This window comes from Pteropus vampyrus, unplaced genomic scaffold (genome assembly GCF_000151845.1).
Source record: "Pteropus vampyrus isolate Shadow unplaced genomic scaffold, Pvam_2.0 Scaffold199, whole genome shotgun sequence".
NCBI lineage: Eukaryota > Metazoa > Chordata > Mammalia > Chiroptera > Pteropodidae > Pteropus > Pteropus vampyrus.
In genome coordinates this window covers 2,497,069-2,507,829 of record NW_011888980.1, presented here as the reverse complement: position 1 = coordinate 2,507,829, position 10,761 = coordinate 2,497,069, and the positions used below count along the sequence as shown (strand labels likewise).

At 39.5% G+C, this 10,761-nt stretch overlaps 1 protein-coding gene across 4 annotated transcripts in view; it reads left to right on the top strand.

Annotated features, from left to right (window-relative positions):
* Positions 1–3,052: 3,052 nt before the first annotated feature.
* The window catches only part of AGTPBP1 (ATP/GTP binding protein 1), a 131,091-nt gene continuing 123,382 nt past the window's right edge, over positions 3,053–10,761 (top strand). For 3 of the 4 annotated variants that reach the window (XM_011372065.2, XM_011372067.2, XM_023537761.1), the window contains exon 1: positions 3,053–3,250. The gene's annotated coding sequence lies outside the window, so the exon portion shown is untranslated. Of the gene's footprint in view, positions 3,251–3,317; positions 3,446–10,761 lie in introns of those variants that run through there. The other variant, XM_011372066.2, reaches the window with a different exon arrangement.

The following is a 10,761-nucleotide window of genomic DNA, read 5'->3' as shown; positions in this document are numbered from 1 at the left end:
TAGAAATGCTTCCTGATTGCAACCTGACTTCCCCTTCGCATCTGGAAAATTCTTTTAACTCTCAGCAGTTCAGCACTCACAGGGGCCTGTGTAAATAAGGGGTTAAGGTCCTGTTAGTTCCTGACTTCATTAGCCTGAAGGTAAATTCACATCCGTTCATGAATTAAACCCACTAGACCCCAGGTTAAGAACTCCTGCTTTACTATGTCATTTTTTAATGGCTGCCTAGTGATTTGTTGTACGGATGTACTATAATGCGTTTAATCAGATGCCTTCTGTTGAAAGTCAAAGATAGTTTATAATGCCACTCTGAGTAAACATCCTTATAGCTAAATCTCTGCATCTTTTCCTCGTTATTTCCTTAGGATAAATTCCTGTAAGTGGATCAAAGAATATTCCAAATTTTAAAACTTTAGATTTGGCAGGAATATTTAAGTTCTATTTCATAAAGAAAGAAAGTGAGGGTATAGTGGTTTACAGATATGGATCTTTAAACTCTACTTTTCTGATTCCGAATTATGTATCATTCACAGTCTACCACATGACTACTGGAAATCACTTGCCACTGGAAAATGTTTTGCCCCCAGAATGACTCCATTGTGTGAAATATTGGGGTTGCTTCCCTCCATTTCCCAACTTTGCCACATTCATTTAGGTTCAGCTCACATTCTTACTGCTTTTCTGCCACACGGTCTATTTATGGTAAACCTTTTAGTCTGACAGAAGGACAGCTGTTAGGTATTTTGTTGAGCTATGTATAATTTGCTTAACTCCTCAGATTTCAGGATTATGTCTGACACATAAGAGGTGTTCAATAAATTGGTGATTGTTGAACGATGTTGAATAGTTACAAGAATCCTACAACTCCAGAGGACTAGCTAAGTTTCAGAAACTTGATGATCAAGCTTGTGTTCCTAACGTTTATGGTTCCAGATGGAAATGGCTGTAGAGTTTTGAAAGGTCCATGGCTGTTCTAAATCTGATTGCTACAGAGTTTTGTTATAAAGTTTGTTGGATTTTGTAAATTCCTTATTAAAAGTGCAGAGGTAAAGAAATCAGCAAAGAGGAGAAAGAGATGGCTGGGACCCAATGCTCACCTTTCTCTTCCCTAACTAGTCCAAAGTTAAAATAATCAAACATTTATTGAAAAGCTACAAAGTAATGGCTAGACTGATCTGAGGAATCCTAGTGAAATTAATATATGATAAGATTAGACTTTGATCTACATCACACAATTATTTGTTTAGTTTTATATATCATAATAAGGTGTGTTGAGGAAGCAGTTTAAAATAGTGGAAAAGAGTGACCAACAGGAATTGGCTCTACTTTTTACCTAGTTGTGTAAGTTGATATACTGGGTCTGTGTTCTGGCTATCAAACCACACGGACAATGCTTTGCTAAAGTGGAATTCAAAAGCTACAAACACAGGCATTCTCATTTATATCTATATCTTTCTATATTGCCTATTGCTACATTTAGGAGAATACTCTTTGAATAAAGTTTCATGTATATTATATATATTTAATTTCTGCAAAATGTTAAGTATTCTTAATTAGATGTTCTCGGATAATGCGTTTCAGACCCATGGTTTGGGGTGGTAGTTGTTTTAAAATTATTTAAAATACCATAACCTATTTTTTGGTCCTCACTATAGGAGAAACTATGACATTTATAAAATGGTAGTCTCTTGTTTATCCACATATAAGACATCTGCCAAGGGCAAAAAAAAAAAAAAAAAGAAGCTCCAGTGGTGCACCTTGGATTGCTGTTTTAAAAAATTAATTAATGAAATTTTGTATGGTGACATTGGTTAACGAAATCTAATATGTATACTTTAACAGTAAGGCATATATATATGTATATATATATGTGTGTGTGTATGTATATATGTATATATATGTGTGTGTGTATGTATGTGTGTGTGTGTGTGTGTGTGTGTATATATATATATATATATTTACACTGTGTTTACCTCCCATAGATTTCTTTCTGTCACCACATATTTGACCCCCTTTACCCCGTCTACCTCCCCCCCTTCCCTCTGGATTACTTTTTGAACCTCCTTAACACCTGCTTAATCTCCTTTAAACATGACGATAAGAAAACAAAACAAGAACCTCACAGCTCTCTATTTTCTTAGCTAGTTGTAATAATTTTACATTCCTTACTAGTTACTGTAAACAGCAGCAAAAATCCCTGCTCTTGAAAAAAAGTAGGGGTGTACTTATTACACTATATTACAGTACGTTTACGGGCAGTCAAAACAGAAGGGTGTGTATTAGTATTTAATCTATCTGAAACATTACTTTGCCTCAGATAAAACATTGTCTTTGCTTTCAGTGGCCAATTTAGCATTGCCATTTTCGTGACCTTATGTAGACACAATACAAAAATGCAAAAATAAATCAGCATGCTATTTTGTTCGCTCCTGCACTAGGCATGTAATTTACTGAGGTTTGACCACAAGGTGCAATTTCGTTGGGCTCTGAGAGCCCAACTAGGGAAACTGCCTATCTAACAGTTTATGGATTCTCCTTGAGGTCAGGAAAGGGCTAGCGTTACCGTGGTCCCCAGGGACTAATGCTAGCCGGTACCATGTGGGGAGAGTTAAGAACCGCTTGTCCAATGCCATTAAAAGCCTCCCGAGAGGGTGGGAGATTGACGGTAGCGGGGGTGAACGCCCGCTTAGCTCCGAGAAAAGGCAGGGGCTGTAATTGGTAGCTTACGGGTGATTTGAGGAACGTGGGGCACCTCCTGGAACCCGGTTCGGTTCGTTTGGGTAGCGGCTGCGGGGGATCAGGGCCCAGGGCGCGCACAGCGCCCACTTGGAATATCTGGGCGAGCCTCCCTGCCTCGCCCTCCAGGGCCGGCGCCCGCGCTCTCTCCTTGCCCACGCGCGCGCCCCGCGCTCTCCCTGGTGCGCGCCCACCCCGCACGCGCGCACGCGCGCACGCGCGCACGCGTGCTCCCTCCACCCCTGCCCCGCCTCCTGCCCCGCGCGCGCGAGCAGGCTGGACTAGGCGTGCGGTGGGCGGGGCGCCGCGCTGACGTTGCTCGGGATGCGGGAAGGTTCCTCCGCCGCCGCCGCCGCCACCTCTGCCTCGCCTGCCACCGGGGTTTGTATGAAAACACCCGGCGGCGGGCGGCGAGAGATCCGCCGTACGCCCAGAGAGCAGCCGCTGGCCCTGCGGGCGCCGAGCCGGGTGATGCGGCTCTGCGCAGTCCTTGCCTGCGCCCTCTCCTGAGCCGGTGAGCGCCCCGCCGCCGTCCGCACGTCCGGGCTGGCCGACCCTCGGCCGCGGCTTTCCCGCGGCTTTCCCGCCCACCCGGTGCCCCTCTGGTTTCCCGGGGCTGCGGCGTCCCGGGGGCAGGACAGGGTGGGAAAGAGCAACCCCAGGCCCGCCGCGGTCTGCGCCTTGGGACCCTCCGTTCCTCACCTGACAGGTTGTGTAACGCGTGTCTTTGCGGGGTGGACTGGATCTTGAGGGAAACCTCTTGATGGGCTGGGGCTTTTGCTGGTGTCTGGAAAACGCTCCATCCCGTTCCTACCTACGAACACTCTGCATCCCCACTCCCCGCCATCGCCACGGAGGATCCTCGGCGCGGTCTCCTAGCAGAGGCGGCCCCGGTGCCCTGCCCTTTCTCTCGGGCCCCGAGCGCGCGTCGCCGCGGTGCAGCGCGGAGCAGAGCCAAGGGGGGGGCGGCGGGCCAGGGGCGCGCGCGCGCCTCGCTTCTCCACCCATCCCAGTACCCACCCCAGCACCCACCCCAGCACCCACCCCCTAGGTGTGCCGAACTTCTACGTGGGGTGGGTGTGGTGTAACATCAGCAATGGCTAGGTTTGCTTTCTCTCAGTGAGTGCTTTGGCCTGAAGTGTATTCTCTGTTTACAACTTGTCGCCTTGTGGGTTTGATTTGAACTTGAATCAGATCGTCCTAGATGACAGTGCAGTGTTTCTCTACAGTCTTCCTTCCTGAGTTGCGGGTTCTTAACTGTAAGCGTCCAACTCAAGCAGTTCTGCAACCCTTACTCAAAGGCTTGCTTGTCTCCCCCCTAACCCCGCCCCATCCCCGCCCTGCCTTGTGTCGTTTAAACCTATTAGTACCAGTGTAGTTTGTTTCCTTTCCTGGGCATTACTCGTATAGAATGGGGTTTTAATACATCTTAGTATAATTGATGTAAATGTAGAGAACTTCAAGCCCATTTCTTGTTTTTATATAGCTTGCTCAAGTGCCTTAAGGTCTAGCACTGCTGTTGACCTAATAATACGTTTTAGCACTTACCGAAAATTTTCTTTGGCATTATTAATTCTGTGTGAGTGTTTTTTTTTCGTTTGGGATTCAAAATTGTAGCGGTGTTTGTAATGCATGGCAATTTGTAGTTATAAAGGACTTTAACAGTCTTTTGATCACTCATTTTCACTTATGTTTTACCTGTGTTGTAATCTTAATGTAAATCAAGTTATCACTTTTTCAAATCTCTGAATTCCTCTTCTAAATTGTCTTTTTTCCTGAGAAGGCCAGAAAGTTATTTTTGTAATTGTATTGTGGAATGTTTTCAGTTCAGTAGACCAAAAAAGTAGTCGTTTATTTAAGGCACTTTAAATGGTACATATTTTAAAACGTGTGCCAAACTTCAAACCGAACTCTGGAATGTCTGTAAGCATGTCCTGTGTAATTACTGAGATAGTTATTGGTTTCTTAACCACTCCTTATTTCTCATCCTTAAGCAGAGTTGTAATGTGACTTATTCAGTTTCATATTCCATTTTTCTTGAGTTAAGTTCTATAGTGAAGTTTTAAGTTCATTTTTAATGACCTCAGAACTCTGCCTTGAATTGCTTCCACACACATTTAGAACTGCGGTCTCACTCAGAACTCTGAAATGAATGGAGTAGACTTAGAGTTACCCTTGTAGTTAGCCAACACTACAGAACATTTAAATATATTAATGTAATTTAAGGGAAGCAATTTTTATAAAGCTTTTCCAATTGACTCGAGGCGTTATTTTCCTTAGAACAGTCTAGCTAGGATATAATGGTTTTATCTCCAATAGCAGAGGGAAAAGAGGTCCAAGAGTTGTGAAATTATCTAATTTGTATTCTACAATTATTTATTTGACATATTTTTTATGTTAAAAAAATATCTCCACAGTGTTCACCTTCCAACATTTACTCTTCTTGCTTGAAACCCCTCAGTATCTAGAAGTTGAACAGTGCATCACTAGTAAAGGATGAACCTGTCAGAATGCTCTCTGCAAGTTGGGAACTTCCCTTAGGCAGTGGGTCTTGGTGTAAACAGAAATTGTTTAGAGCTGGCACTGAATTTAAACTTTATAATTTATTGTTGGTTACATTATCTGTATCCTGTAATGTAGTGGCTAAGGGGTTGGGCCTCAGAGCCAGACTGGCTAGGTTTGGATCCTGGCTTTGCTTGTTTGCAAAGAATCAAGATATTTATCTTATTTGTACTTCAATTTTCTCAACTCCAAAAATGGGATAATGGTGGTTATACCTTTCAGATGATATTGAATGTTAAATGAGCTAATACTCATAAAGTACTTAGCCTGGCACATAGTTAAGTGCTCAGTAAATATTACTGCTACTGCTTTTCTTCAGTTTTTCAAGGGATTTAGTAAGCTGAAGAAGGACTTTGGTTTGATGGAACATTATTAGTGCAGATCAGTTCCTCTAAGACCCATTTGCTCCTTTGAGACTCAGTGAGAGCTTACTCTCACTGTTCTGCTTTGGAAACATATAATCTAGTTTTAAATAGAACAGCTGGACTCTGAGCGAGGTGTCCTGAGATGCTGCTGGAGAGAAGCTGAAGTATCCCTGTATGTCCCTTCTGACAGAACCTTGGATTGTCTCCCTCATGGTGGTAGTGGCTGCTATTTTAATCACCTGTTTTTGAGTATATGATTGCATTTCTTTGACTGTCATGTGATGCTATAAAAAATATTATCTATCAAACTATTGATGGTATATATGTGTTTAGTTGATCAAGATATTGCATATTTCCAGGATATACAAAACTACTTTCATCTGAGCATTCTTTTTTTTTTTTGTTTTCCTCATTATTGATATTACATAGAATGAGGTTAGTTTTGATTTGACATTGTCTTCCTTTTCAGCTTTCATGTAATTTTCCTAGGAAAGTTTTTTTTTTAATTTAATGGTTTTATGTATTTCTTGCTCTTGGTTTGTAGGAACCTAATATTAATACTCTGTTCTTTAAGTTAGATGTTTTGAAACTTTTAGTCTCAGGACCCTTTTATACTCTTAAAAAGTTATTGAGGACCCCAAAGAGCTTTTGAGTCTTTTCTTTTTCCTTAGTTAATCTGCTAAAGGATTGTCAATTTTGTTAATGTTTTCAGAGAACCAACTTTTGGTTTCATTGCTTTACTCTATTATTTTTCTATCCTCTATTTCATTTATCTCTGCCATAACTTTTATTTTCTTCTGCTAGCTGTGTTTAGTTTTCTTTTTTCGAGTCCCTTAAGTTGTAAAGTTAGTCGTTGACTTGAGATCTTTCTTTTAATGTAAGTGTTTATAGCTGTAAATTTCCCTAGTCTCACTTTCTCTGCATCCTATAAATTTTGTTATGTTATGTTTTTGTTTTCATTTGTCTCTTAAGTATTTCTAATGTCACTTGTGATTTCTACTTTGTCTCATTGGTTGCTTAAGAGTGTGTTATTTAATTTCCACAAGTATGTAAAATTTCCAGTTTTCCTTCTGTTATCGATTTCTAACTTTATCTTGTGGTTGGAGAAGGTACTTTGTATGATATCTTTTTAAGTCTATTGAAACTTAAAGTTGTAGCCTGACATATGGTGTATCCTGGACAATGTCCCATGTGCTCTTGAGAAGAATATGTATTCTGTTGTTAGGTAGAGTGTTTTATGTATATATGTCTGTTATCTCTAGTTGGTTTATTGTGTTGTTTGAATCCTCAATTTCTTCTTTCTGCTTGTTCTATCTATTATTCAGAATGGGGTATTGAAGCCTCCAACTATTATTGTAGAATTGTCTATTTCTCCTTTTAATTCTGTCAATTTTTGCATCATATATTTTGATGGTCTGTTATTAGGTGTGTGAATATTTATACTTGTTAAATCTCCTTGCTCTCTTGAACTTTTTATTAATACATAGTGTCTGTCTTTGTTCCTTGTAACATTTTTTTGATCTAAAGTCTATTTTGTCTTTAGTATAATCACCCCTGCTTTCATTAGGTTACTGTTTGCATGGAATATCTTTTTCCATCCTTTCACTTTCAATCTTTTTGTGCCTTTGTATCTAAAGTGAGTCTTTTAGATAGCATATAGTTGGGTCATGTTTTTTTTTCTTTTTTTCTTGATCCATTCATTATGCTAATCTCTGACATCAGATTGGAGAGTTTAATCTATCTACATTTAAAGTAATTACTGATAAGGAGGGACTTCTGTTGTTTTGCTGTTTGTTTTTTTATATGTCTTGTAGCTTTCCAGTCCTTCATATCTTGAATATTTTGATTCTTATTGTGATATTAATGAGAGCTGACTTTGGCAATGGTACTTTCCTTAAAACAAACAAACAAAACTTAAACCATTTTAAGGAGTCAGTCATAGGTTAGAGGCAGGGGAAAGGTGTACTTAAAGGTAAGAATATTAATCTCATCTATCACCTATATAGCATTTAAGTCTAAAAATAGTCATTTGGAATCTTGGCATTTAAGTCTAAAAATAGTCATTCGGAATCTGAGTTGAGGGAGAGTTATTTTAAATAAACTAATTAAATTGAAGTGTAGTGGGATTCTGCTCCCCCAACAATATGATCTATTATTTTTAGTATAATTATAGCATCACATAGCAGAACAAATTAGACCTTTTGTAAGAGCTAGAACATCTTTTGTGAAGTAGTGTGCGAGCCATCCAAACTTGTGTTTTTAATGAAGATGCATGATGAATATATAGGTTTACTCTTACCCACATTTTTTAATAAAATTAGTGACAGTAATATATATGAAATAAATTTACCTGTTTTCTGATTGTGCTAAAACATTCATAAATTAATCAGTGAATATCATTGAGTAAGGTAACTAGATGAAAATATCTACCTTAACATAGTTATTTAGAGTAGATTAATTAACACAGACCGTGTTTAGTGTATATATTTCTCTCTTAATTTAAATGGTTATAATCTCTATCTACTTATTGCTGGGAATGTTACTCTTTTATTTACATAAATGTTATTTTTTACTCCCTTCAGAGTTTCTCACTTTTTTCTTTAATGATGTTGCCAAGGATATGAGCATTATCTTTGGAATTTTTATTTTTAAAAATTTTTCATCACATTGACATAGCTGGTGTGAGGGGATAGTAGCTCCCTTATGTTCTTGAAAAGTGATTTCTTCCTTTCAGATGGTGAAACAATTAGAGAAAGCCAACAAAAGATGATACATTTTCAGTGTAGTTGTTTTCCCATCTCCCAAGGGTTCAACATCCGCAACCAGAGCAATATCTAGTATGTGTGTGTGTATGTATGTATGCATGCATGTATGTATCCATCCTCTCTTTAATTCCCCCCTCCCCTACTTCCACCCCTGACCTATGGATGTTGCTGTTTTTCCCCTTAAGAACTCATCTCTGAAGGCGGGGCACCCCCCTATCCCCCGCCCGCCACGCGCTGGGCACCCGGGGCCAGGCGCACCCAGGGTGTGAACCTAGGGCCTTCTGCATGCAGAGCAGACGTGCTAACTGCTACACTATGGAGCCACTCACAATATCTAGTATTTAATAGCAAAGGTTATCATTCTTGATTAGAGCAATGTTTCTCAAATGTTTTTAAACAGTGGAAGCTTTTTGTCTAATGTTATCTTGTAGGGTAGTGCTCCCCAACGTTTTTGGCACCAGGGACCTGTGCTCCTATGAGAATCTAATGCTTGATGATCTGAAGTGGAGCTGAGGTGGTGATGCTAGGGCTGGGGAGCAGCTGCAAATACAGATGAAGCTTCACTCTCTCTAGCTTGCCTGCCTGTGCACCTCCTGCTGTGCGACCCAATTCCTAACAGGCCATTGACTGGTGCTGGTCCAGGTTTGGGGACCCAGTTGTAGGGAGACCCATTTGTAAACAGATGAGAGTAATATAACGAAGTTGTTCTGGTCGAATGGGAACTGGACCAAGTTGCTTAAGCACGGCAAGTCAAAAGAGAATTATATTTCCTTAGATTGTATGTAAAAGATCTAGATGGGACTTAGGAGTGTGAACAGTGTGATTCTTTGAATTTTTTTTCCCTTTTATTAGCAGTTTGACTTGAAATAAATTTAAAACCATGTGTATTTGAAGAATTTATATATTTAGAATATACAACTTTAGCTTTGGGCTGTGTGTCAGAATTTCTTCTATAGCTTGTTTTGTGGAATGAGAATTAGGACAGTTTACAACGTGTATGACCTTCTGATGCTTTGTGTGTATGCGCACTTTTTGACTTGACTAATGGGCTTGATTTCAGATTTAAGCTAGTGAGAACTGAGGGTTTCAGTTTTTAGATTCCCTGGGTTTTGGAACTAATTCTAGATGAGGAAAATCTTAAAAATTCAGATGATCTGAAATTTTATACGTTTCTTGAGCTAGAGTATACAAAATTGCTCGCTTTTCCTTGTGTGTGGGCTAGCTTGAGGAAGTTCATTTTGTTGTATGATTTTCTGCTAAGGGAAAGTCCCACATTTAATTTTAGTACAAGCCATCTTTAAATATAGAAAAGTCAACTCTTATAGAACTGCCCCCACCCCCGCCCCAACTTAAGGGAATGCATGTTGTGGATTTTTAGGTGACAGCATAGATTTTTAGTAAAGCTTTTTTCCTTTGTTTTTAACCTTTGTTGGATAAATAACTCAGAATATATCTCCTAAAGACCTAGGTGGGTCAGAAATTTTGCTTCTGTGTAAAATGACGTAGTATTCTACCATGGGAAGTAAGCATTGAGGTACAGAAGACATAGTTCCCTAACCCTAATTTAGAAATGGTTGAATTATGAAAGTTCCTGCAGAGACTAAGCTTGTTTTCTTTTAAAACAGCTTTGTTGAGATATAATTCACATACCATACAATTCCCTCATTTAAAATATGCAGTTCAGTGGCACTTAGTATATTCACAGAGTTGTGCAACCATCACCACAATTTTAGAACATTTTTACTTCAAAAAGAAACTCAATACGCCTTTAACTTTTCTTCCGACCCCTATCCCCTTGCCCTTCCCCGCCTTGTCCTAGGTAACCATTGGTTTTTGTCTCTGTAGATTTACCTGTTCTGAATAATTTCACTGAAATGGAATCTCATAACGATGTAATCTTTCATGACTGGCTTTTTCCACTTAATATTTTCAAGGTTCTTCCAGGTAGCAAACATCAGTACTTTGTTTCTTTTATATCGCTGAATAATACTCCATTGTATAGATATATCACATTTTATTTATCCATTTATCTGTTGATGGGCATTTGGGTTGTTTCTACTTTTGGGTTACTATGAATAATGCTATGAACATTTGTCTACAAGTTTTTGTGTGGATATAGGTTTTTATTTCTTTCGGTATATACCTAGAGATGGATTATTTGAGTCATATGGGCACTTTATGTTTAGCCTTTCGAGGCACTGCTAGGCTGTTGCCAAAACAGCTGTACCATTTTACATTCCCATCAACAATGTATGAGGGTTCCAGTTTCTTCACATCCTTGCTATCACTTATTATCTGTATTTTTCATTAAAGCCACTTTAGTAGGTATGCAG